Below are 22,997 nucleotides of genomic sequence, written 5' to 3' on the forward strand. Positions count from 1 at the left end.
CATTTCTAGTCAACATAGCACTGGATGTTCAACATAGTACTGGAAGTCCTTGCTAGAGCAGTTAGGCGATAAAAAGAAATGAAAGGCATTAGAATTAACATTAGAATTATCTCTCTTTGTGGATGACTGGATCTTTTATATAGAAATGCTAAAAATTCCACCCCCCCCCCCCCCCCGCCACATACACCAAAAAAGCTACTTATGGTTAAAAAAGGAATACAGCAAATTTGCAAGATACAAGATCAACACACACACACACACACACACACACACACACACACACACACAATAGTTATATACATTAGCAATGAGCATTCCAAAAAGGAAATTAAAAAAAAAAATTCAGAGACACCTGGGTGGCTCAGTTAAGGGTCTGACTCTTGATTTTGGCTCAGGTCATCAGACAGAGTCCCTTTGGCAAAGGTGCCAAAACCATTCAGTGGAGAAAAATAGTCTTTTCAACACATGATCCTAGGATGCCTCTATATCCACATGCCAAGAGTGAAGTTGGCCCCTACCTCACACCATATATAAAAAATAACTAAATATGGGTCAATGATCTAAATGTAAATGCAAAAACTGGAAGTCTCCTTAAATAGGGATAAATCTCTATATCCTTCGGTTTGGCAATGGATTCTTAGATATGACAACAAAAGTGCATGCAACAACAAAAAATAACTTGCACTTCATAGTGAAAAATTTTTGTACATAAGGGAAGCAGTCAGTTAGGCGTCCAACTCTTGGTTTCCATTCAGGTCATGATTTCACGGCTTTGTGGGTTCGAGCCCCATATCAGGCTCTGCACTGACAATGTGAGTCTGGGTCAGATTCACTCCCTCTCCCTCCCTCTCCGCCCCTCCCCCACCCGCCCTGTTTCTGTCTCTCTCAAAATAAATAAATAAAAATTTCTGTACATAAAAGAGTATTATCATAAAAGTAAAAGACAACCTACAGAATAGGAGAAATATTTGCAAAGCATATTCCTAGTCAGGGTCTATTACCCACAATATAGTGACCTCTTACAACAACAAAAAGACAAACAATCCCGCTAAAGAATGAGCAGAGCACGTGAATAGATAGGTCTCCACAGAGGATCTACAATGACCAAAAATCACCTGAAAATATGCCCAACATCATTAGTCCTTAGGGAAAGGCTAATCAAAACAGCTTATGAGATACCACTTTATACCTTGTAGGCTGGCTTTGATAAACAACAACAACAAAACTGAATGTAACAAGTGTTGATAAGGATGTAGAGACGTTAGAACACTCATACCTTGCTCATGGAAATGGAAAACGGGCAGCTATACTATGGAAAACAGATCAGGGACTCCTCAAAAAGCTCATAATGGAATGACCATATGACCCAGCAATTCCACTATTAGGTAAATACCCCAAATAATTGGAAACAGGTATTCAAACAAATACTTGCGTGTGAATGTTCATAGCAGTCCTATTCACGACGGCCCAAAACTGGGGACAACCCAAATTTCCTCCCACTGATCAATGAACAAAATGTGATATATCCACGCAATGGAATATTATTCAGCCACAAAAAAGGAATGAATACCTGCTATGAAATGGACAGACCTCAAAACACATTAGGCTGGGAAAGGAGCCAGATCGGGGCGCCTGGCTGGCACAGTTGATGAAGCGAGCAACTCTTGATCTCAGGGTTGTGAGTTTGAGCCCCACGCTGGGTGTAGAGATTACTTTAAAATCTTGGGGCACCCTGGGTGGCTCAGTTGGTTAAGCGTCCAACTTCAGCTCAGGTCATGATCTGGTGGTTCACGAGTTCAAGCCCCGTGCTGGGCTCTGTGCTGACAGCTCAGAGCCTGGAGCCTGCTTTAGATTCTGCCTCCGTCTCTCTGTCCGTCCCCTGCTTGAACTGTGTGTGTGTGTGTGTGTGTGTGTGTGTGTGTGTGTGTCTCCCTCTCAAAAATACACAAACTTTAAAAAAATTTAAAAACAAAAATCTTTTTTAAAAAAAGGAGCCAGACACAAATGGTCGCATATTGTATGATTACATTTCCATATAATGTCCAGGATAGGTAGATCCATAGAGACAGAAAGTGGACTGATGTTTTCCAGGGGTTGTGACAGCTTAACGGGTGCGGGGCTTTCTATCGAAGTAACGAATTGTTTTGGAGGTAGATGGAGGTGATGGTCGTACAGCATTTCGAATGGTCTAAGTGCCGCTGAAATGTAGGCTTTAGAGCCACTCGTTTTATGTGATGTCAATGTTACCACTCACACAAAGTAATGAAACAGCAACCATCCTTGTGGTCTGCACCACGGGTGAAAGGCAAACTCATTCTGCTCGCCTCCATGCTATTGGGCTCGGGCTTATTGTCCCGGTCGTCTTTCAGACGGGTGCCATTTTGTTTTGCCTGCTCTCAGCAATGCATCCTTTCAGTGTTGACCTGGGACACGGGTGTAAAGGGTTTGAAACGATCGAGGCCCTAGCAAACAGCCGTAGCTTCTTACTCTCCAGCAGCTTTATTTCAGCAGGTCAGCTGATGAAGAGTCAGGGGCCACAAACCTGGCCCTAACAGAGGCCTGGAGGTAATACTCGGATGCCGAAGCACCAAGGGTATGACGGGTACTTTCTTTAGAGGTGTTCACTGAACATGTCGTGTACACATGCTCATCAATTATATTACTGTAAATTAAACCCATTGCGAGCAATTTAAATTTTTTTAATGTTTATTTTTGAGAGACAGAGAGCAAGTGGGGGAGGGGCCGAGAGCGAGGGAGACACAGAATCTGGATCAGCCTCCGGGCTCCGCACTGTCAGCACAGAGCCCGACGGGGGGCTCAAACCCTCAAACCGTGAGTTCATGGCCTGAGCCGAAGCCGGAGGCTTAACCGACTGAGCGACCCAGGCGCCCCTCATTGTAAGCTATTTAAAAAATCTCTGTTCTGCACCCTGTGGTAAAACAAAACCTGCCCTTTTACTTTTGTGTGTGTGTGTGTGAGTTATATTCATAGAAAATAAACGGGACCAATAGTTTGGGGGTGCGGTTGTCATAGGGAAAAGATGCATTACAGAAGTTGGTGCAAAACTTAAAGAAATTCAAAGAGCTCAGATTGAGAACGTTTACATTTTTTTTAAAAGATTTTGTTTCTAAGCGATCCCTACACCCAACGTGGGACTTGAACTCACAGCCCCGAGATCAAGAGTCACGGGCTCCACCAACGGACTCAGCCAGACGCCTCTAAGATTGGGAATTTTAGACTTACGCTCTACAACTCTGGCTTTTTAACTTTATGTTTTTAACCAAACCGAGTTAAAAATGTTCTCCCTAGGGGCGCCTGGGTGGCTCAGTCGGTTAAGCGTCCGACTTTGGCTCAGGTCACGATCTCGCGGTCCGTGAGTTCGAGCCCCGCGTCGGGCTCTGTGCTGACCCCTTGGAGCCTGGAGCCTGTTTCAGATTCTGTGTCTCCCTCTGTCTCTGATCCTCCCCCGTTCATGCTCTGTCTCTCTCTGTCTCAAAAATAAATAAACGTTAAAAAAATTTTAAAAAAAATGTTCTCCCTAATTTACGCCTGAGATAAGGTTTTCTATAGTACCTGAGACTAATATTGTGTAATTCTATAAAGTTAGCTTAGCCAGTACCTGAGTTCACCTGTGCAAACCAAACGTGGAATTCAAAATTTGCCTTTTTCACTCTTTTTTTTTAATGCTTATTTATTTATTTTGAGACAGAGAGACAGAGAGAGAGAGAGAGTGCAAGTGAGGAAGGGCAGAGAGGGTTGGAGGAGGGGAGAGAATCCCAAGCAGGCTCCGCACTGTCAGTGAGGAGCCAGACACGGGGCTCAAACCCACGAACTGGGAGATCGTGACCTGAGCTGAAATCAAGAGTCTGACAACCGACTGAGCCCCCCCCAGGCACCCCCGAAATTTACCTTTAAGAGTAGACATGTAATAATGGAAAGGACGATTAATTCTGCCCCGGGCGGAGTGGAGGCGGGGGTTGGGGGGGGCTGACCTCAGATGATTCACTTCACTACTCTGGACTTGGTTTCCCCTTTAAGATAAAAGGGTTGCACTAATGATTCCTCAGGACTCTTCTAGATTTCTCCTTGTTTTAATTCCATCACGTAGCATTTCAAAAGATGCTGCTTCCCTAATTGCAACCACCTTTCTCGGGCTTCTGAAGTATCCAGTGGAAACCATCTCTGTCCAAAAGATGCTTTTCTCCCTCCTGGAGCTTTTCCCAATTAAAGTGAAGATAACAAGACACTAAATACGTGTTTAGTAACAGAACTGTCGTGTGAAATTAAATCCAGGAAACGGATGCTCATTTGGTGTAGCTGCCAAATCTAACCACTGCGACTCAAATGGCTTTAAAGGAAATGCTGGCTTAATTGAGGAAATTAGTGATTTTTTTTTAAACAGGTATTATAAAACACTAATTTTTTTTTCTGATTCTTTTTGGATAACTTTTGCAATTTCGACATATTTTGTTTTGAAAATATTTTCAGAATAAGTGCAACTATCTTCAGTACTATTTTAATCTGCTTAAAACTTCATGGGCGAAATCACTTTCTGGGGGACAAATTTTCAAAAGATAAACGTGGAAGTATGACAGTCGAGTCAGAATGTATGTAATGTTATTTAAAGTTTAGCATTCTAAACATCACATTTCAAAACCCAATCTGTTCCCTGAATTTGTAATATATGATTTATAGCAGGGCTATCCTCATTTATACTTCAATTCCAATTTTTAAATTAAAAAAAATTCTAATTTAATTTAGTTTTGATTTCAATTAAAAAAATTTTTAAATAAGGGCCAAGCAAATTCTGTGTGTGTGTGTGTGTGTGTGTGTGTGTGTTGGAGATGATCTCATAAGTCTAAATAGACAAAGTCTGATTTTTATTAATAAAAATTAATAATTTTTAATAATTCAGACACAATTATATGCATCTCTTTTTTTCAGGTCTCTTGATGACAATTTATAGTATGATGATGATGATAATGATAGTACAATGACATGCTTGACCATGAAAATATATTTTATTTGACAATATTTTTTCCTTTCAATTGTAGTATTATCTTTTTTCAAAAATTTATTTTTGAGAGAGAGAGAGCGAGAGCAAGCATGGGCGGCGGGGGGGAAGGGCAGACAGGGAGAGAAAGAGAATCCGAAGGAGGGTCCGTGCCGTCAGCGCTGAGCCCAAGGCGAGGCTTGAACCCACGAACCGTGCGATCATGACCTGAACCGAGATCTAGAGTTGGACGCGTAACCGACTGAGCCACCCAGGCGCCCCCCAAATACAGCATTATCTTTACGCAACATGTACAATGCTCCTACTCACCCAAGCTTGGCGTTTGAGTTGGGTTGCTTGACACGGCTGGCCGTAGGGCCTCTGAAGGAATTACTACGATGCCTTGCACCGGTAGCATCTGAGGCCACAAATATCTTTGGATGGTCTACTTTGTCATTGACCTGAGACAGAAGATTTCCTCAAGTAGTTCTCACCTCACAGATTTTCCGATGTGGTGAAGATTGGAACGTTTTTCCCACAGCGGCATTTGGAACTCTTGAGAGGAAGCATTCAGGCGTAGGATTTGTATCGTTTGCCCAACCTAAATCCTTCCTGCAGCAGGTGCTTGGGTCTTCTTTGCACGTGTGAGGAAAAGTCCCAAATTTCTGGGACCGATTTCTTCCAGTTGAGGAGTAAGTGGTGAGGTGACGAACAGGACTGAATTCTATCTGCACCGTACCTAGGACATTCACAGACTGCCCCTGTGGCACCTCACAAACACGTGAACAATATGTTTGGTCTCGAGGGGCTTGCCAAGACTTGCTCTCAGCCCTCAAGGAGTTTAGAGTCTCATGAAGGCCAAACAACAGGGATTGCTTGGTATGATTATTTGCTTTTTCACGTGGACAGACTGGAGCCAAAGGAAAGAATGGGGAGGAGTCACCTTGGCAGAAGGAGAAGGCAAAATTGGTGACATACATCACGACTGTGAGATGCCAAGGTGCTCTTTAAGGAAATAGGGAATCGTTAGAAATCTTGGGGGAGGGGGGCACCTGGGTGGCTCAGTCAGTCGAGCGTCCAACTTTGGCTCAGGGCATGATCGCACGGTTCGTGAGTTCGAGCCCCGCGTCGGGCTCTGTGCTGACAGCTCGGAGCCTGGAGCCTGCTTCAGACCGTGTCTCGTTCTCTCTCCGCCCACTTGTGCTCTCTCTCTGGCTCTCAAAGATAAATAAAAGTAAAAAAAAATTAAAAAAAAAAAACAAATCTTGGAGCAGGTTTGGGGCTCCTGGGTGGCTCAGTCGGTTAAGCGACCGACTTGGGCTCAGGTCATGAGCTCGCTCAGGTTTACAAGTTGGAGCCCCACGTCGGGCTCTGTGCTGACAGCCCAGAGCCTGGAGCCTGCTTCAGATTCTATGTCTCCCTCTTTCTCGACCCCTCCTCTACCCACACTCTGTCTCTCTCCCTCGAAAATAAATAAAAGCTTAAAAAAAAATTTTAAAGAAATCTCAGAGCAGGTTTGTGTTTTAGCAAATGCGTCTGTTGGCAGTGTGTAAGAAGGGTGGCAAAGGGTAAGATAATAAGGGGAGAGGCGGTGAGGAGGTCATCGGTAACAGTCTACCCATAAAATGATGGACATCAAAACTATGGTCTCGAGATGTAAAGCTGAAAGGACATACGTGAACGAAATATTTAAAAAGTAAAGTAAGCTAAGGTGCCTGGGTGGCTCAGTCGGTCAAGCATCCAACTTGGGCTCAGGTGGTGATCTTGCGGTTCGGGGGTTCGAACCTCACGTCAGGCTCTCCGCTCTCAGCGCAGGGCCCCATTCAGATCCTCTGTCTCCTTCTCTCTCTCTCTCTCTCAAAAATAAACAGTAAAAAATAAATAAATAAGCAGTAAAAAAAAAAATAACTAACTAAAGCTAAAAAATAAGAATAAAGTAAGCAAGCGTTTTCTGGCTCTTGAACGTGGGAGCTAAGGACTTAAAGAAGAAGAAATGCCTTTGAGACTTGCAGCTTCAGGGTTTGGGAGAAGAGTTTTATCTACCAGCGAGAAATTGCTAAGCCCAATGAAAAGCACCAGGAATTTATACTTTAGGGGACAATTAATGAAAAAAGCAGACCTTCTGCAAACCCAACAGTCCCTGGGGTCACTTTCACATTTCCGCAAGAGTAGCTTTGGATTCTGTTCCACTGTCAAACCGTTCTGTCTGGAAGACTTTTTTTCTGAACTGCAGCCACTTTGGAATTCTTGGCGTACCCTGAGCGAGTACATTTATGACAAAGGTCTTGGGTTCCTTTGGTAAAAATAGAGGAGACAAGAAGTGAATTTCAAGACCACACTGGGGTCCCAAGTTCACTCGAACGAAATAGCATTTAGGGTCGTGCCAGGGCAATGGTTCTTGTACGACAGGTGGGCAGTTTCTTAAAGTTCATTTATTTTGAGAGAGAGGAGGAACACAAGCGGGACAGGAGAAGAGAGAGAGAGAGAGGGAGAGAGAGAACCCAAGCTGGCTCCACGCTCTCGGTGCCGAGCCCGACGCGGGGCTCGAACTCACGAACTGCGAGACGGTGACCTGAGCCGAAGTCGGACACTTCACCTACTCAGCCGCCCAGGCGCCCTCCAGGTGGACCTTGAATCGCGTAGTCTCCACGGGCCTCACCACAGAGGACCTGGATCGTACCTTTCCAGAATATCGGTGATGTACATATCAGTATGTAGATACCAGGATGTGGATAACTTTGGACAAACACCCCAGGATTTTCTAATGCAAGTGGTCCAAGGACTTCACTGAGGAACACTGTCTGAGACTGGTTACAGATTCCTTAGCTTACTCGTGTCCCTAGGGTTGATTAGTTTACATTTTCTGCAGGCACAGCGTTTGAGTTTGTGGTCCCCTGAGGCTATGTGCACGCGTATGTGTGTGCCTGCCTGTGTGCACGACTGTGTGTGATACGAGAACACCGGAAGATTTGCTAGTGCTTGGAGATGTAGCCCTGCTCCAGTCTTCTCTTAGAATCATTAAGACATTATTAGCACTGAGCCGGGGACTTGAAACGAAAAGTCCAACGTTAAGGAAGAGATCTTCCCATGTTTGTTTTCTCGGTCTTAACGATCATTTGCCTTCTCTTCCATGTTATGGCCAAAGCCTCCAACGGTTCTACCGGTAGGGTCCATAAGCACTGGGCTTTGTTATACACCGTGGAGTTCAGTAAATATGAACCTCAGAAAGAAAACTTTTACCTCCCAACATCCCAGATGAAAGAATTAGCAACTGTCTATTATTCAAAGGGAGGTGGGGGGGGGGTGGGGAATCACTTGGTAACCTTGAAAGATACCTGAGTGACATCCTTTAAAAAGAAATGCCATATGGTCCTTGTTTCCAATCTGGTGGAAACGGCTGATTTCTCCACCGCTGTGAAAGGCGTATGACAGGCCTCTTCAGTGCTGACAGCCCCCTGGCTGGAACCCCCTTCTTATGGCAGCACCTGCCAGAGAAGCCTGCATCTGGCAAACATCTGGGACTTCTCAGATAGAAGGCAGACTGTGATTGTTTCCAGACCTGCTCGGTTTGCTCTCTCACTGAGCATGGTTCCAAGATGATTAGCATATGTCTAGAATAGATAACGGAGTCTCTGAAGTTCAGAATCTTGAACTGTATCGATGGAGTGCCAACTAATTTTGGAGAAGCTCAAGGGAAGGTATAGCTAGATCCCCACAATTTTAATACAGAAAGCACTCTTTGTTGTTGTTGTTTTTAACTCACGTGCTGATTCATTATACCTTCTTTGGCCTAATCCCTATGCCTCAGGCTAACCCTATCTGCCATCAGGGCACGGGACGAGTCAGGCACCGATAGGGCTCTTAGGGTTGACGCGACACCAAAACCGTTTTCAGACCTGGTTTTCTACTGTTTTGATGGTTTTGAGGCATGCGTCCTGCCTCAGTGGATCAAGAGATTGCCGATGCCGTTTGGAAGGCACGGGAGGCAAGTATCCATCAAACTATCTTGCCTCTGCTCCAAATCTCCTCACTGGAGTTTTTGCATACGGAAATCTCTCAAGCGATTGCTTGCTAAGATAGCACACGCAGCTGGGGGAAATGGGACGGGTCTCCTGTGTTTTACTTATTATTTTATAGATGACCCTGGTAAGGGAAAATGATTTTTGACAAGTGAAGACAGCCATGTAAGCCGGAAATAAAACAGAAGGTGTGGGACGCCTGGGTGGCTCCGTGGGTGGGGCTTCCGACCCTTGATTCCAGCTCAGGTCATGATCTCCGAGCCCCGTGTCGGGCTCTGTGCTGATAGTCCAGAGCCTGCTTGGGATTCTCTCTCTCTGCCCCTCCCCTGCTCGCCCACACAGGCACATGCACTCTCTCTCTCTCTCCAAATAAAGAAATACATATTAAAAAAATAAGCTGTGAGCTCGTTAGAAACGACTGCGTGATGAGCTGCTTACGCAGTAAGACGGTCACCTGCATTTTGCTACCGCCTCTGTGGCGTGTGGCCAGCACGCTGCCTCGTCCCTTGCGTTCTTTCTCAAGTCTCAAAATTATCCTGTGGCATGCTCCATCACATGTGTTAAAATTGGTGACAATGTCTTTCTCCAAACAAGTACATGGTAGAGTGTTATTGTGTGAGGGGAAAAAATTACCAAAGCCACGCAGCTCTTCTGGATTTTTCCCATGTTATCAAAACCCCGGCAACTTGCCCCACTTCTGCCTGTTCCTTAACTGCAAGCCTGTTATGTGCCATTTTTCAAAATACAAAGGAGTCGTTTCTCCGAGACTCGAGGAGTCCGGAAGGAACCGTGAGGCAAAAATCAGGTAATAGGTAAATTTATCTCAAGGTATTGAGGGCAGACGTAGCCAAGAGTTTCTGATGACAATGAAATCAATCAGTTGGAGAAATTTATAGAGAAGGGTAAAATGCAACAGTGCTGCACAATGAAGCACACGGGGCTGACAACAGCGATGTCTCCAATCGGGGTAGTATCGTGGTGAAAACGTGGTATTTGCCTTGATTTTCAATGGTAACAGCTAACAGGCAGCTGAGTAATTGCATAGTTGCAGGTTACACATATACGTGCATGCGTAATGCGGTATGGCATATCGAAAGATTATACGGTTGATGTAATTGTCTACGTACATTTGCAAAGATGAGTTTTTTTAAGTTTATTGGTCTATTTTGAGAGAGAGAGAAAGAGAGGAGAGAGAACACGAGCAGGGGAGGGGCAGAGAGAAAGGGAGAGAGAGAATCCCGAGCAGGCTCCACCCAGCACGGCTCCCGACGCGAGGCTCGAACCCACGAACCGCGAGATCGTGACCTGAGCCAAAGTAGGATGCTTAACCGACTGAGCCACCCAGGCGCCCCACCAAGGTGATTCAGATACTAGGCGCCCTTTCTACGTTACCTGCAGGTCTTGAAATTAAGCCTAAGGAGAAACTGCCTTGACTTAAACAACCACAAAGAAGGCTGTTAGGTAGAAACCGGGAGCCCTTTTCGAGTAGGAAATCGACAACCTTAAGTGTTTGATGGAAAGAACAATTTTAAATAAAATCGGGGCCTAAGGACAGAAAAAGTGAGTCTTTTGGCGAAAATTACACCTGGAGCGTGCAATCGTGGTGAAAATTTTCATTTGTGATGTTTCTTTTGCTGTTGGCGTTTCTTTGGTTACAAGAGGTAGGGGCGGGGGTAGAAAGAAGCTGGAGCAGAGTAGTGTATTTGTTAACAAAAGATCTTCCCCTTGGGGTCAGAGCAGCCCTTGGACTTGAAATACTGGGGCACGAGGCTCGGGCACCCACATACATTTGTTCAGGATCAGTCTCTTAGTATCTGAAGCCACGTCAGTGAATGATTCAGACTCTTTATAAGAGAACAGTGGAACTCAGGGCCATGGACTCAACGTACCCATTTCCCACCCTCCCGATTCCCCCCCCCCCCAATTCATATGTTGAAACCCTACCCCTCAGTGTGATGATATTTGGGGATCGGCCTTTGGGAGATAATTCGGTGTAGATGATGTCAGGAGGGTGGGGTCCTCATGATGAAATTTGTGCCCTTAGAAGAAGAGAGCAGAGTACCCCCTCCGCTCCGCGTGAGGGTATAGCAAGAAGGCTGCTCTCGGGGCGCCCGGGGCGGGGGGGGGGCTCAGTCGGTTAAGTGTCCGACTCTTCGTTTCGGCTCAGGTCGTGATCTTGCTGTTCATGGGTTTGAGCCCCACGTCCGGCTCTGCGCTGACAGTGCGGAGCCCACTTGGGATTCTCTCTCCCTCTCTCTCTGCCCCTCCCTGGTGCTTGTTCACCCTCGCTCTCAAAATAAACTTAAAAAAAATAAAAATAATAAAAATAAACTTAAAAAAAAAAAAAAAAGGCTGCTCTCTACAAATCCAGGAAGAGGGCTTGCGCTGGGAATGGAATCCGCCAGCACCTTGAGCTTGGACTTCCCAGCCCCTCGAACTATGAGAAATAGCGTGGCCCCCACCCCGTCTATGGTATTTTATTATAGCAGCCCGAGCTGGCTAAGACGGGGTGTTTAGATGAAACAGACCAAACACCGTAGGTTGGATAAGGAAGCTGATTTTGCCTCAAGGCCTATTTCTATCCGTCTGTCTCTAAATTTTATAATTCTTTTTTTTTTTTTTTTAAGTAGGCTCCACACACGATGTGTGGCTTTGAACTCATGACCCTGGGGTCAAGAGTCTGATGCTCTACTGACTGAGCCAGCCGGGCACCCTTAAATTTTATACTTCTTAAAGGAGGGGGTATGACTGAAACAGCGCTTGCTTTACAAAACTTACCTGTGGAGGAAAGTATTACATCTATACATGTTTTGTTTCATTTCCCCTGCCTGCAGGGAACCCCAGTGTTTGGCCATAGGAACATGGCCTGTACCTGCGGACGTGTGTGAATCTCCAACAATGAGGTCAGGAAGAAACAAAAGACCCTTAAAGGTCAAAGCTTGCAAACCCTGACCTAAGCAGGGGCTGCAAAGATATCGCCTTAGGAATTCGTTTCGTTTTCCTACCCAGCTTGAAAGTAGCTATCGTATGCCCTGTGACCTTTTCCCTTCCCTTTACCTTGAAGCTGAGGCCAAGTAGGAAAGAAGGATGCTGTGATTTCGTGGTATGATTATGCCGTGGCATACAACGTATTCTTGTTTTCAACTTAGAAATGGCAAAAAACCCGGGACCTTAAAGTCTCTGGTAGCAGCTGCACCAAGGAAAGACGCATCTTAAGTGAACTCAGTTGTGAGACACTCTGGGACTTTGGAGGTGGGGAGGAGGGGAACGTATTTGTGGGGTGCTTAGCATCACCTAAGAGGGAGACGCAGAATAAGCCTATCGGTGTTGATATCAGTACCTGTAGTTAAATGAGGTTGGGTTAAGCGGATACAACGAGAAGGTAAATATGTAAATACTTCTCAGCTCCAGCAAGGATCACGCGTCCAGGGTAAGACACGAAACTGCTTTCTTTTCTTTTTATTTTTTGAGAGAGAGACAGAGTGTGTGTGTGAGCAGAGGAGAGAGAGAGAGAGAGGGAGGGAGAGAGAAAGAGAGAATCTTCAGCAGGCTCCATACGCAGTGCAGATCCCAACATGGGGCTCGATCCTGTGACCCTGAGATCATGACCTGGGCCGAAGTCAAGAGTCGGACGCATAACTGACTGAGCCACCCAGGTGCCCCAGGACTGCTTCCTTTTAAGGATTTCATGGCACCCGTGTAGTAAGTAGATCGGAACGTAATCGAGGCTGGGAATGAAGACAGGGACGGTTTGGGGTAGTTATTTATTTATTTTTTTTTTGGCCGTATTAAATAGGTATTAGGTGTTTATAACGTGAGAACAAACATGTACGTCGAGGGACGGGGAGAGGAAACGTGGACCCCGTGTACTGGAAGGGCGACAGTGTAGTCAAAATGCATAGGACATTCTGACTAGCTCTCGGGATTCTGGCAACTCGACCCAGAAACAGCCTTGGCTCTTTGACTCCGGTGGGGGGTGGGGAGGGGTTCCTTTACCCTGTGGGTGGTTGGGGTCTTAAAGATACAGCTTGGGTTGTGTGCTTCTTCCCACATGGAGGGTCTCCGTCTCCTTGTTCCATTTCCCTGCAAGGCTACGGATTCCCATCTGCTGGGGCAGGGGCCACAGAGGCCACGGTATTCTCTAGGGACTCTGGCTTTCATTGCTGCTTCATGACAGAGCCCTTTGTGGCCGCCCTGTGCCTCTGTGACATTTGTGGGGCCTCCTCCCCCCTCTGCTCTACAGTGGTCTCCTGCCCTTCTTCCTGGCCCCCGGCTAACCTGAACGTTAGAAGCGTAAGACTTGGCCCAAAGTTTCCAAATCATCTTGTGCCTCAGTCCCAGGCTGGGCCTCCTGCAGCAAAGAGCCATTGCTGTCTACAACCTTCCCAAGGTCCCCTCAGAGGCTGTCGGCGCTGTAATCTTTCCCGTTACCCAATGTATCAGAGGCATCTTGGCACCGTCCGTAACGATCTGGTCCCTGCAGAGCGTGACAGCTAAACTCATAAGCGTATAGTTTGAATAAGCCATGAAAAGAAACTGAAATGAAACGAATGTAATTGCTGAGTTTCAAATAAGTATTTTTTATTTATTAGAAAATTTTTTTTTAATGTTTATGTTTGAGAGAGAGGGAGATAGAGCGTGAACGGACAAGGGGCAGAGAGAGGGAGACACAGAATCCGAGGCAGGCTCCAGGCTCTGAGCTGTCAGCACGGAGCCCGATGCGGGGTTCAAACTCACGGACCGCGAGATCATGACCTGAGCCGAAGTCAGATGCTCAACCGACTGAACCACCCAGGGGCTCCGTAATGTTTATTTCTTTTTGAGAGAGAGAGAGAGAGAGAGAGAGAGAGAGAGAGAGAGAGAACACAAGCAGGGGAGGGGCAGAGAGAGAGAGAGAGGGAGACACAGAATCCAAAGCAGGCTCCAGGCTCTGAGCTGTCATCACAGAGCCCGACGCGGGGCTCAAACTCACGGACCGCAAGATCTTGACCTGAGCCGAAGTCAGATGCTTAACTGACTGAGCCACCCAGGCTCCCCTAAATAAGTATTTCTTTAGCACAGAAGGTATTAATTTCCAAAAGATCTCTCCATAGTTATACAAAAAACAAATTCTTAAAATTATTTTAAAAATTGGGGCACCTGTCTGGCTCAGTCAGTGGAGCACGTGACTCTTGATTTTGGGGGTCATGAGTTCAAGTCCCATGGTGGGTGTAGAGATTAGTTAAAAAAAAATGCTGGTGCCCATTGGTGATGGTTAAAAGTTGAATAAAGATTTTTTTAAAAAATTATTTAAAAAATTAATTAGGAAGTTGAGGAAGTCATTGTCCTTTCGAATTCACCTTTTAGTTCTCAAGGGTCTAAAAGCGTATTAAATATCTGCTATAAAAAGTGAGAAAATTAACACGCTCACTCTCGGTCTGCCTTGAAATTCTCATTATTTTTACTTTCTCAAGGTTTCCAACATTGTGTTCTAAAACCATAAGACCCACATTGATTTTTTGTTTTGTTTCTGATTTTTGAAATGTTGATTTATTTTGAAGAGGGAGAGACAGAGCGCAAGCAGGGGAGGGGCACAGGGACAGGGAGACCCAGAATGCAAAGCAGGCTCCGGGCTCGGAGCGGTCAGCACAGAGCCCGACGCGGGGCTCGAACTCACGAACCGTGAGATCATGACCTGAGCTGAAGTCGGACACCGAACCGACTGAGCCGCCCAGGCGCCCCCAACTGCTCTGGGGCTGTGCAGTTACTTTAGGGAAGTAGGTCTTTGAGTTTTACATGAGAAGGGGACTTCTGGCTGTCTGGAGTTCTGACACAGACAGGTAGGGATAGCAGTATCTCACATATACACAAGCTTTTTCTTTTTTTTCTTAGGGAATCCCAAGCAGGCTCTGCATTATTAGCACGGAGCCCGACGTGGGGCTTGAACTCACGAAGCGTGAGATCAGGACCTGAGCCGAAACCAAATCAGATGCTTAACTGACTGAGCCGCCCAGGCGCCCCTATATACAGACTTTTAATTACACGATTGAGGTCAGATCCTTTGCAGAGTGTTGGGGGGTAAAGTAGCTTCCTCCTAAGCTGGACTTGGTGATGCTTTGCAAAGTATTGTCTCTGGACCTGCAGCCTCGGCATCACCTGATATTAGTTAGAAGTGTAAAGTTAGGGACCCCTGCTTCACCCCCAGACCCACAGGATCAGAAACTTTGGGGGTGGAATCTGACAGTTTGTGTTTTTAGTAAGCCGTCCAGGGGACTCGGGGGCACCCTGAAGCTTGAAAACCACCAGGCTACAGAATCAAGGTGTGGCGTGTGCATCCGGGGTACCCAGCGTCACCCTGGGAGCACGTCAGCAGTGCAAATTCACGCGGGCCCCACCCCAGACCTCCCGCATCACAGTCTGCGTTTTGACCAGCTCCCCAGCTGTTTCACACGCATATTCACATACCTGCAACCACTTTTGAGAAACACTGCCGTGTCTAGGCCTGTGGTTCTCCGCCTCAGCTGTAGTTACAGAATTCCCTAGGCAGCGGGTGAAAACCCTCCATGCCCAGGCCTCACCCTGGGCCAATTAAATTAGAGTCGCTGGGGGTCGGGGCTGGGCGTTAGCGTTTGCGTAAGCTCTCCACGGGATTCCCACGTGCAGCAAAGCGTGAGGACTTTTCTCCGGGCGGTGGCGTATTTAGGCTGGCTTGTTTCATGCCGCTTTATTGAATTGCCACTCTGCTTCCGGGAACTTCTTGATGAGAGCGCTTACCTGCGGGTGCCACCCGTTCATTCACTCATATTCCATTAACTGGTTTTGTGCGTATGCATTGTTGTTTAGTGTTTGTCATTTTAACGGGGTCCTTGGGGGTGGTGGAGATGAATGCCTGTAGTCAGTTTGCCTACAAAGCCGGACGATCTTATCTTTAATAAAGGAAAAAGGTAACTATTTTCTTATGAAAGCCCGAGGGGAAAAAGAATGCGAAAAAAATCTAACTCTTAATCTCCAACCCAGAGATAACCTCTGTTAGGTTTGCCCTGGTTTCCCTCCCTCCGGTCTTTTTCTCTCTGTAGCGGTATAAAACAAAATTGGGGGGCACCCGGGTGGCTCAGTGAGCTGAGCATCGACCCTTGATTTCAGCTCGGATCATGATCCCAGGGTCATGGGATTGAGCCCCGAATTGGGCTCCGCAGTGAGCATGAAGCCTGCTTGGGATTCTCTTTCCCTGTCCCCCACTCACATGCTCTCTCTCTCTCTCTATCTCTCTCAAATTAAAAAAAAATAATAAAATAAAGTAAAATTTAAAAAACGAACAAAAATTGGGGTCACGGGTGCTTAGAGTTTAGGATTCTAATTCTGCTTCACAGATTTCCTAAGGCTAAGTTCCACTGCAAACATTCACGTAGAATATGGGTGTATTCTTTTATAGTGTAGCAATAATATATTCTATTTGGTGGTTCCATTATTGGTGGTCAGCTAGGCTGTTTCTAATTTGTTGATAGAAAACTATAAAGCTCTTAGAATAATTTTGTTTTGATCCATTCATCAGCCAATGGACATCTGGGCTCTTTCCATAATTTGGCTCTTGTTGATAGGGCTGCTATAAACATGGGGGTGCGTATATATATATACAACGGAACATGACTTGATGATGAGAAAGAATGAAACCTTGCCATTTGCAACAACGTGATGGAACTGGAGGGTATTATGCTAAGTGAAATAAGCCAGAGAAAGACAGATAGCATATGATTTCACTCATGTTTAGTTTGAGAAACTCAACGGACCAACATAGAGGAAAGGACGGAAAAATAAGATAAAAACAGAGAGGGAGGCAAACCAGAAGAGACTCTTAAAGACAGAGACTCGGGGCGCCTGGGTGGCTCAGTCGGTTGAGCGTCCGACTTCGGCTCAGGTCACGATCTCGCGGTCCACGAGTTCGAGCCCCGCGTCGGGCTCTGGGCTGACGGCTCGGAGCCTGGAGCCTGCTTCCGATTCTGTGTCTCCCGCTCTCTCTGACCCTCCCTCGTCCATGCTCTGTCTCTCTCTGTCCCAAAAATAAATAAACGTTAAAAAGAAACTCTTTGTTTCTTAGAACAGATACTAAGATATAGGATTACTGGTTCAAAATTATGAATAATTTATAGGTTATTAATACATATATATTTGTATACCTGTAACTCTCTAGAATAGTTCATTTTATGTGTCACCTTGGCTAGGTCTTGGTACCCAGATATTTGGTTACATGCCAGTCTAGATGTCTCTGAGATAGTGTTTTTTAGATGAGATTCACATGTAAATTTTTTTTGAACATTTATCTATTTTTGAGAGACAGAGAGTGAGTGGGGGAGGGGCAGAGAGTGGGGGAGGGGCAGAGAGAGAAGGAGACACAGGATCCGAAGCGGGTTCCAGGCTCCAAGCGGTCAGCACAGAGCCCGACGCGGGGCTCGGACCCACGAGCCACGCGATCATGACCTGGGCCGAAGTTGGACGCTTAACCAACTGAGCTCTGCACTGTCAGGGCAGAGCCTGATGCGGGGCTCGAACTCATGAACTGTGAGATCATGAGCTGAGCAGAAACCAAGCGTCCGATGCGTAACGGACTGAGCCACCCAGGCGCCCCTCTCTGGAGAATCTCAAGTAACTAGCACAATGCTTTCTCTACATAAGTTGTGTGATAAATGTTTGGTGAACCCTAGCTTTAACTCATTAAGGTACTGAGGAGTACGGTAAAGTGTTTTTCTCGTTCTCTTAAGGTTATTTATTTACTTATTTATGTTTACATAGGATGCTTTTTGTTACCTAAAGTTCAGTGTGCAAAAGGAAGCTCTCATGGTTCTTTTGCTTCATTTATCCGTGTCCAAAGCATGTGGCAAAAGAGCCCATAAAATGAACGGTCCCTTTTGCTGAGCTTTGCTAGAGTTACCTCGAACAAAAATACACCAAATAGAAATAACAATAGAAATGTTGTCTGTCCCTTATTACATTGCTACTTATTTATTGAGCAACTACTATGTCCCCAACACTGTCTGAAACTGTTCAGAGACTGTAGAAGCTACTTTATTTATGACTTAAAAATATAATGAAGTTCCTGGAGATAGTTTCTGTGCTCTGTGTGTGTGTGTGTGTGTGTGTGTTTCTTTTTCTGCAGGTGGGGCTAAAAGGGACACTCGGACAGCATAGAGTCTGTCTTAGCATGTAGCATAAGCTTATGATTGATGGCTGTGGTTTAATAACTTGCTTCTATTTAAAAAAATCTGTTTTGGGGCGCCTGGGTGGCTCAGTCGGTTGAGCGTCCGACTTCGGCTCCGGTCATGATCTCGCAGCTCGTGAGTTCGAGCCCTGCGTCGGGCTCTGTGCTGACAGCCCAGAGCCTGGAGCCTGTTTCAGATTCTGTGTCTCCCTCTTCTCTCTGTCCCAACCCACTCGCATTCTGTCTCTGTCTCTCTCAAAAATAAATGAACGTTAAAAAAAATCTGTTTAGATGCTGGCGAGGATGGGGAGAAACGGGAACCCTCTTGCGCTGTTGGTGGGAATGCAAACTGGTGCGGCCGCTCTGGAAAACAGTGTGGAGGTTCCTCCAAACATTAAAAAATAGATCTACCCTATGACCCAGCAATAGCACTGCTAGGAATTGACCCCAGGGATACGGAAGTGCTAATGGATGCAGAGGGGCACGTGTACCCCAATGTTTATAGCAGAGCTTTCAACGATAGCCAAATCGTGGAAAGAGCCTAAGTGTCCATCAACTGACAAAGGGATAAAGAAGATGTGGTTTATATATACAATGGAATACTACTTGGCAACGAGAAAGAATGAAATCTGGCCCTTTGCGGCAACGGGGATGGAACCGGAAGGTATTATGCTGAGTGAAATAAGTGAGGCAGAGAAGGACAGATGTCACATGTTTTCGCTCATGTGGATCTTGAGAAACTGAACAGAAGGCCATGGGGGAGGGGAAGGGGAAAAATAGTTACAAACAGAGAGGGAGGGAAGCAAACCATAAGAGACTCTTAAATACAGAGAACAAACTGAGGGTGGAAGGGGGGGTGGGGGAGAGGGGAAAGGGGGCGACGGGCACTGAGGAGGGCACCTGTTGGGATGAGCACTGGGTGTTGTATGGAAGCCAATGTGACACTAAGTCACATTAAAAAATAAAAAAAAATCTGTTCAGACTTAATAGCATGCTTTTAAATGATGACGTCATTAATGGCGCCTACTATAGAAAATAAAATAAATGTTTTCCTGTGAAACTAAAGTTTGGACTACTTTTAGATAAGTCAGGATATAGCTATAAAGTGCAATATCGGCTGGCTTGCCATTAAATATTCTTTATTATATTAAACTCCATTACAAACGAATGATAGGACGCTTCCTATTATACTGAGTGAGCTATGATAATAGGAATGCCAGCTGGTTATTGACAAAGGAATATTGAACTGCTTTCTCGCCAGAAAATACGAGGGGAGGTATCTGACAATATAGGACAGCAATGCCACGAAGAAGAGCTAAAGTCAGCCTGGCAGCATGATTCACGCTCAACTTGGGCAGAAAGAATTAAGATTGCTCTGAAAGCGTACGTATTTCATCTACCCGATTGCGTTTATCCCAGATGGCAATGGCAAAAATTGGGGTGCGTATGTTACAATGACCGTTGTCACCCACCGGATTCTCTTCGGGTCAGTGTTTCCAAAGCTGGCCTGACATCAGATTTCCTCAGAATGCCTGTCACGGATGGACTCCCAATCCCAGTCCAGATGCCCTAAATCAGAATCTCTTGGGGGAATGGTCTAGTCAACTTTGGAAAACAGTGTTTCAGGCTATCAATATTCACACACAGTTTGCTAGACCACGGAGACCTGGCATGGCCACACATGTAAGTCGCCATGGGCTGGTCTGGTTGGAATATGGCGTTTGGGAGAGGGGGGCGATTATATAAAGATTATCTTCCCTCTCTTGTGTCTATATCCCTCCGCTTGAGACCATATTTCACTCTCTTCCTCGTTCTTTTCTGTATGTTACACATCCTGGAAATATTTGCATATTGAGAGATTAGAACTTTACCACGTGACAGGAAGAACTGGGGCATAATGGAAGCTCTGGGCTTGTAGCGGGGATGACAGCAGTGTGGACACATATATCAAGGGGCCTCGTGGCACACTGCAGGCACACTGTGCCTGTTCCCAAACCTCCCCAGGAAGCCAGCTCCACAGCACATAGAGTTATGAAGGACGTCGTATATTTTTTTTGCAAGGAGTCCATTTTCTTACCGGAATATCGGGCCTCTGATTTAGTTTTTCCTGAATACAAGTGTCAAATGGGATAACATATGAAAAAATAGATAAAATATTATACATATTAGACTGTCATCCGGTGAAACAGAGTCATTCCCACTATAATACTATTTTTTTAATGTTTTTAATGTTTATTTATTTTGAGAGAGAGACAGAGAGAGGAGGGAAGGGGCAGAGAGAGAGGGAGAAAGGGAATCCCAAGCAGGGAGCCCAAGGTGGGGCTCAATTTCACGATCCGTGAGATCGCAACCTGAGCTGAGATCAGGAGTCCAAGGCTTAACCGACTGAGCCACCACGGTACCTCTATAATATTATCAGTACCATTTTACAGATGTGAATATGTGTGGGTGTCTGATATGCGTGTACGTATACACACACATGCATATCCTACACACACATGCGTATCACACACACATTCCAAACACACATATATACACGTATGTGTGTGTGCATTCATATACGTTTAAGTATCCCAAAATAACATTATTTCCAAGAATCACGAGATGCCTTCCAATCCTCTAAAATCCTCTGTCAAGTAGGAAGGTTCCTCACACAAAGTAAAGATTCTCCCTTGGGGATCTTTGGTCATGTCTTTCATTTATAATGATATCTGAGTACTTAAGGTAATCAATGTAGGTGTTCACCGAGCTTTTGAAAACTACCTGTCCAAGGGCACTCTGCATGCATTCCAGTGCTGGCCTCCTTCGGACTTGATAATTCAATCTAGTGATAATATGAGCTTTGGTGTTCGGTTAGACCAGGGTTTGCCTACTGTGTGTATTACTTAAAAGTTAATATAAGCCACGAAATATTTCTGAGTGTCAGTTTCCACATCTGTAAAATAGTACTAATAATATTCTAGTGGAAATGACGCTTGGAATTAGTATAAGGCTGGAATAAGAGTTTGCACATAAAAAGAATATTGAACTTTTATTATAAATATTGAAACAAGACTCCTAGGATACGCCCATCTCCTAACCAAAGGGATGAGTGGCCTGACATATAGTCCATTACTGCCATTTGCCTAGAGACGAGGAGAATTCCGGTCCTAACAAAGGGATGGAGGAGACGGAATTCAGCTGGTCCCAGAGATGGTTCAGTGTCTGCCTCCAAGGAGCGGGGCTCTTGGAGTAGATTTCTAGGGTCGCGGTGGCTCCGTACTATGGGATCGGGACGAGAACGTCTCATTTTGACTCTGACGCTTGCCCAGGCGTCAGAGGAAACGTAGAGACTGAGGTTAAGAGGGAAAACATGCAAGGACACCAACATGACATGACTGAAGAGAACAGATTTCAATGAAATGATAGGTTAGCATCACTTGGGGATGCTAGATGGAATATCGAGGCGCCAGAGAGGGAGACGCTAGTGATGGAGATTCTAGAGAAGGAGATTCTAGAGAGGGAAATGTTAACGATGGAGGTGCTAGAAAAGGTGAGGGTAAAGCCAGGCTCAAACTCTGAGACCAGAAATGTCTGATCACGTTAGAAAAGCAAAAGTATTTATTTTTCAAAGGCATTGGAATGGAGTGCAGGTCTCATCTGACAAGGTGGAAATATTAACAGTTATGTGGTAGAGATTTTTTAGCACAGTCCATTTTCACGGAAGTCATTTTTAGCCCATTCTAAATTCTGTGTGTTAAAAGGATACATGAATTCATTAAATTATTTTTAACTCAGCTCATTATTACAGTCAGCTTGACATCTTAGACAGTTGCTAATTTTTAACCAATTTAACAAAATGTCTTTTGTTAAGACTTAAGGAGCAATGCTTCCAACTTATTATAGTTGAAGCAGAAGAAAGCCTTTTACAGAAGAAATAAATGTTTTGAAGGTATACTGAGTATAGAAACATGGTGAATCAGGGCCAGAAAGACCCTAGAAATGACTTGGTTCCATCTTCCCTTGGACGGATGAGGTAACAACATCATTCTCTGATACCCACGTTAGGGTAATAAACTGTAAATAAGTAATGAGCCTATCACATATTTAGAAACTGTCTAACGCATTCATGGCACTGTGCCACAGGGGGAAAGAAAAGAGAACTGCACAAGACATGCCCTCTGCTCTTACAAAAGGGTTATGGTCTAGCCAAAGGATCAGACGTGCTTGTGTAACAACGTGTAGTTTGAGGTAGTTTATTGTAAGTGGTACAAAACACTACCTGAATTAAGAAGTAGGAAAGATTGGGGCGCCTGGGTGGCTCAGCTGGTCAGGCATCCAATTTTGGCTCGGTCATGATCTCATGGCTCACGAGTTCGAGCCCCACGTCGGGCTCTGTGCTGACCGCTCAGAGCCTGGAGCCTGCTTCAGATTCTCTGTGTGTGTGTGTGTGTGTGTGTGTGTGTGTGTGTCTCTGCCCCTCCCCTGCTCACGCTATCTGTCTCTCTCTCTTTCAAAAATGAATAAACGTTAAAAAAAAATTAAGCTAAAAAAAGAAGTTGGAAAGATCTCTTTGGAGATTCTTTTTTTAAAAGGTTATCAATCATTTTTTTTAATGATACCGATTTACACTTAGCAAAGACAAAAGACGCTTTTATACAGTTTTGAGTGAAAAAAAGTAGCTTACAAAACAATACATTATAATCTATCAGTTTCTCTTGGCGAACAGTTCTCTGAATTTTAACACACGTATAGATTGATATAGCCACGACCACAATACAGCAAAGTCCAATCATCCCCCAAAACTCCTTCATATCATCTCCCCATCCTCCAA

The sequence above is a fragment of the Panthera uncia genome, chromosome X (assembly GCF_023721935.1).
Source record: "Panthera uncia isolate 11264 chromosome X, Puncia_PCG_1.0, whole genome shotgun sequence".
In the NCBI taxonomy this organism is placed as follows: domain Eukaryota; kingdom Metazoa; phylum Chordata; class Mammalia; order Carnivora; family Felidae; genus Panthera; species Panthera uncia.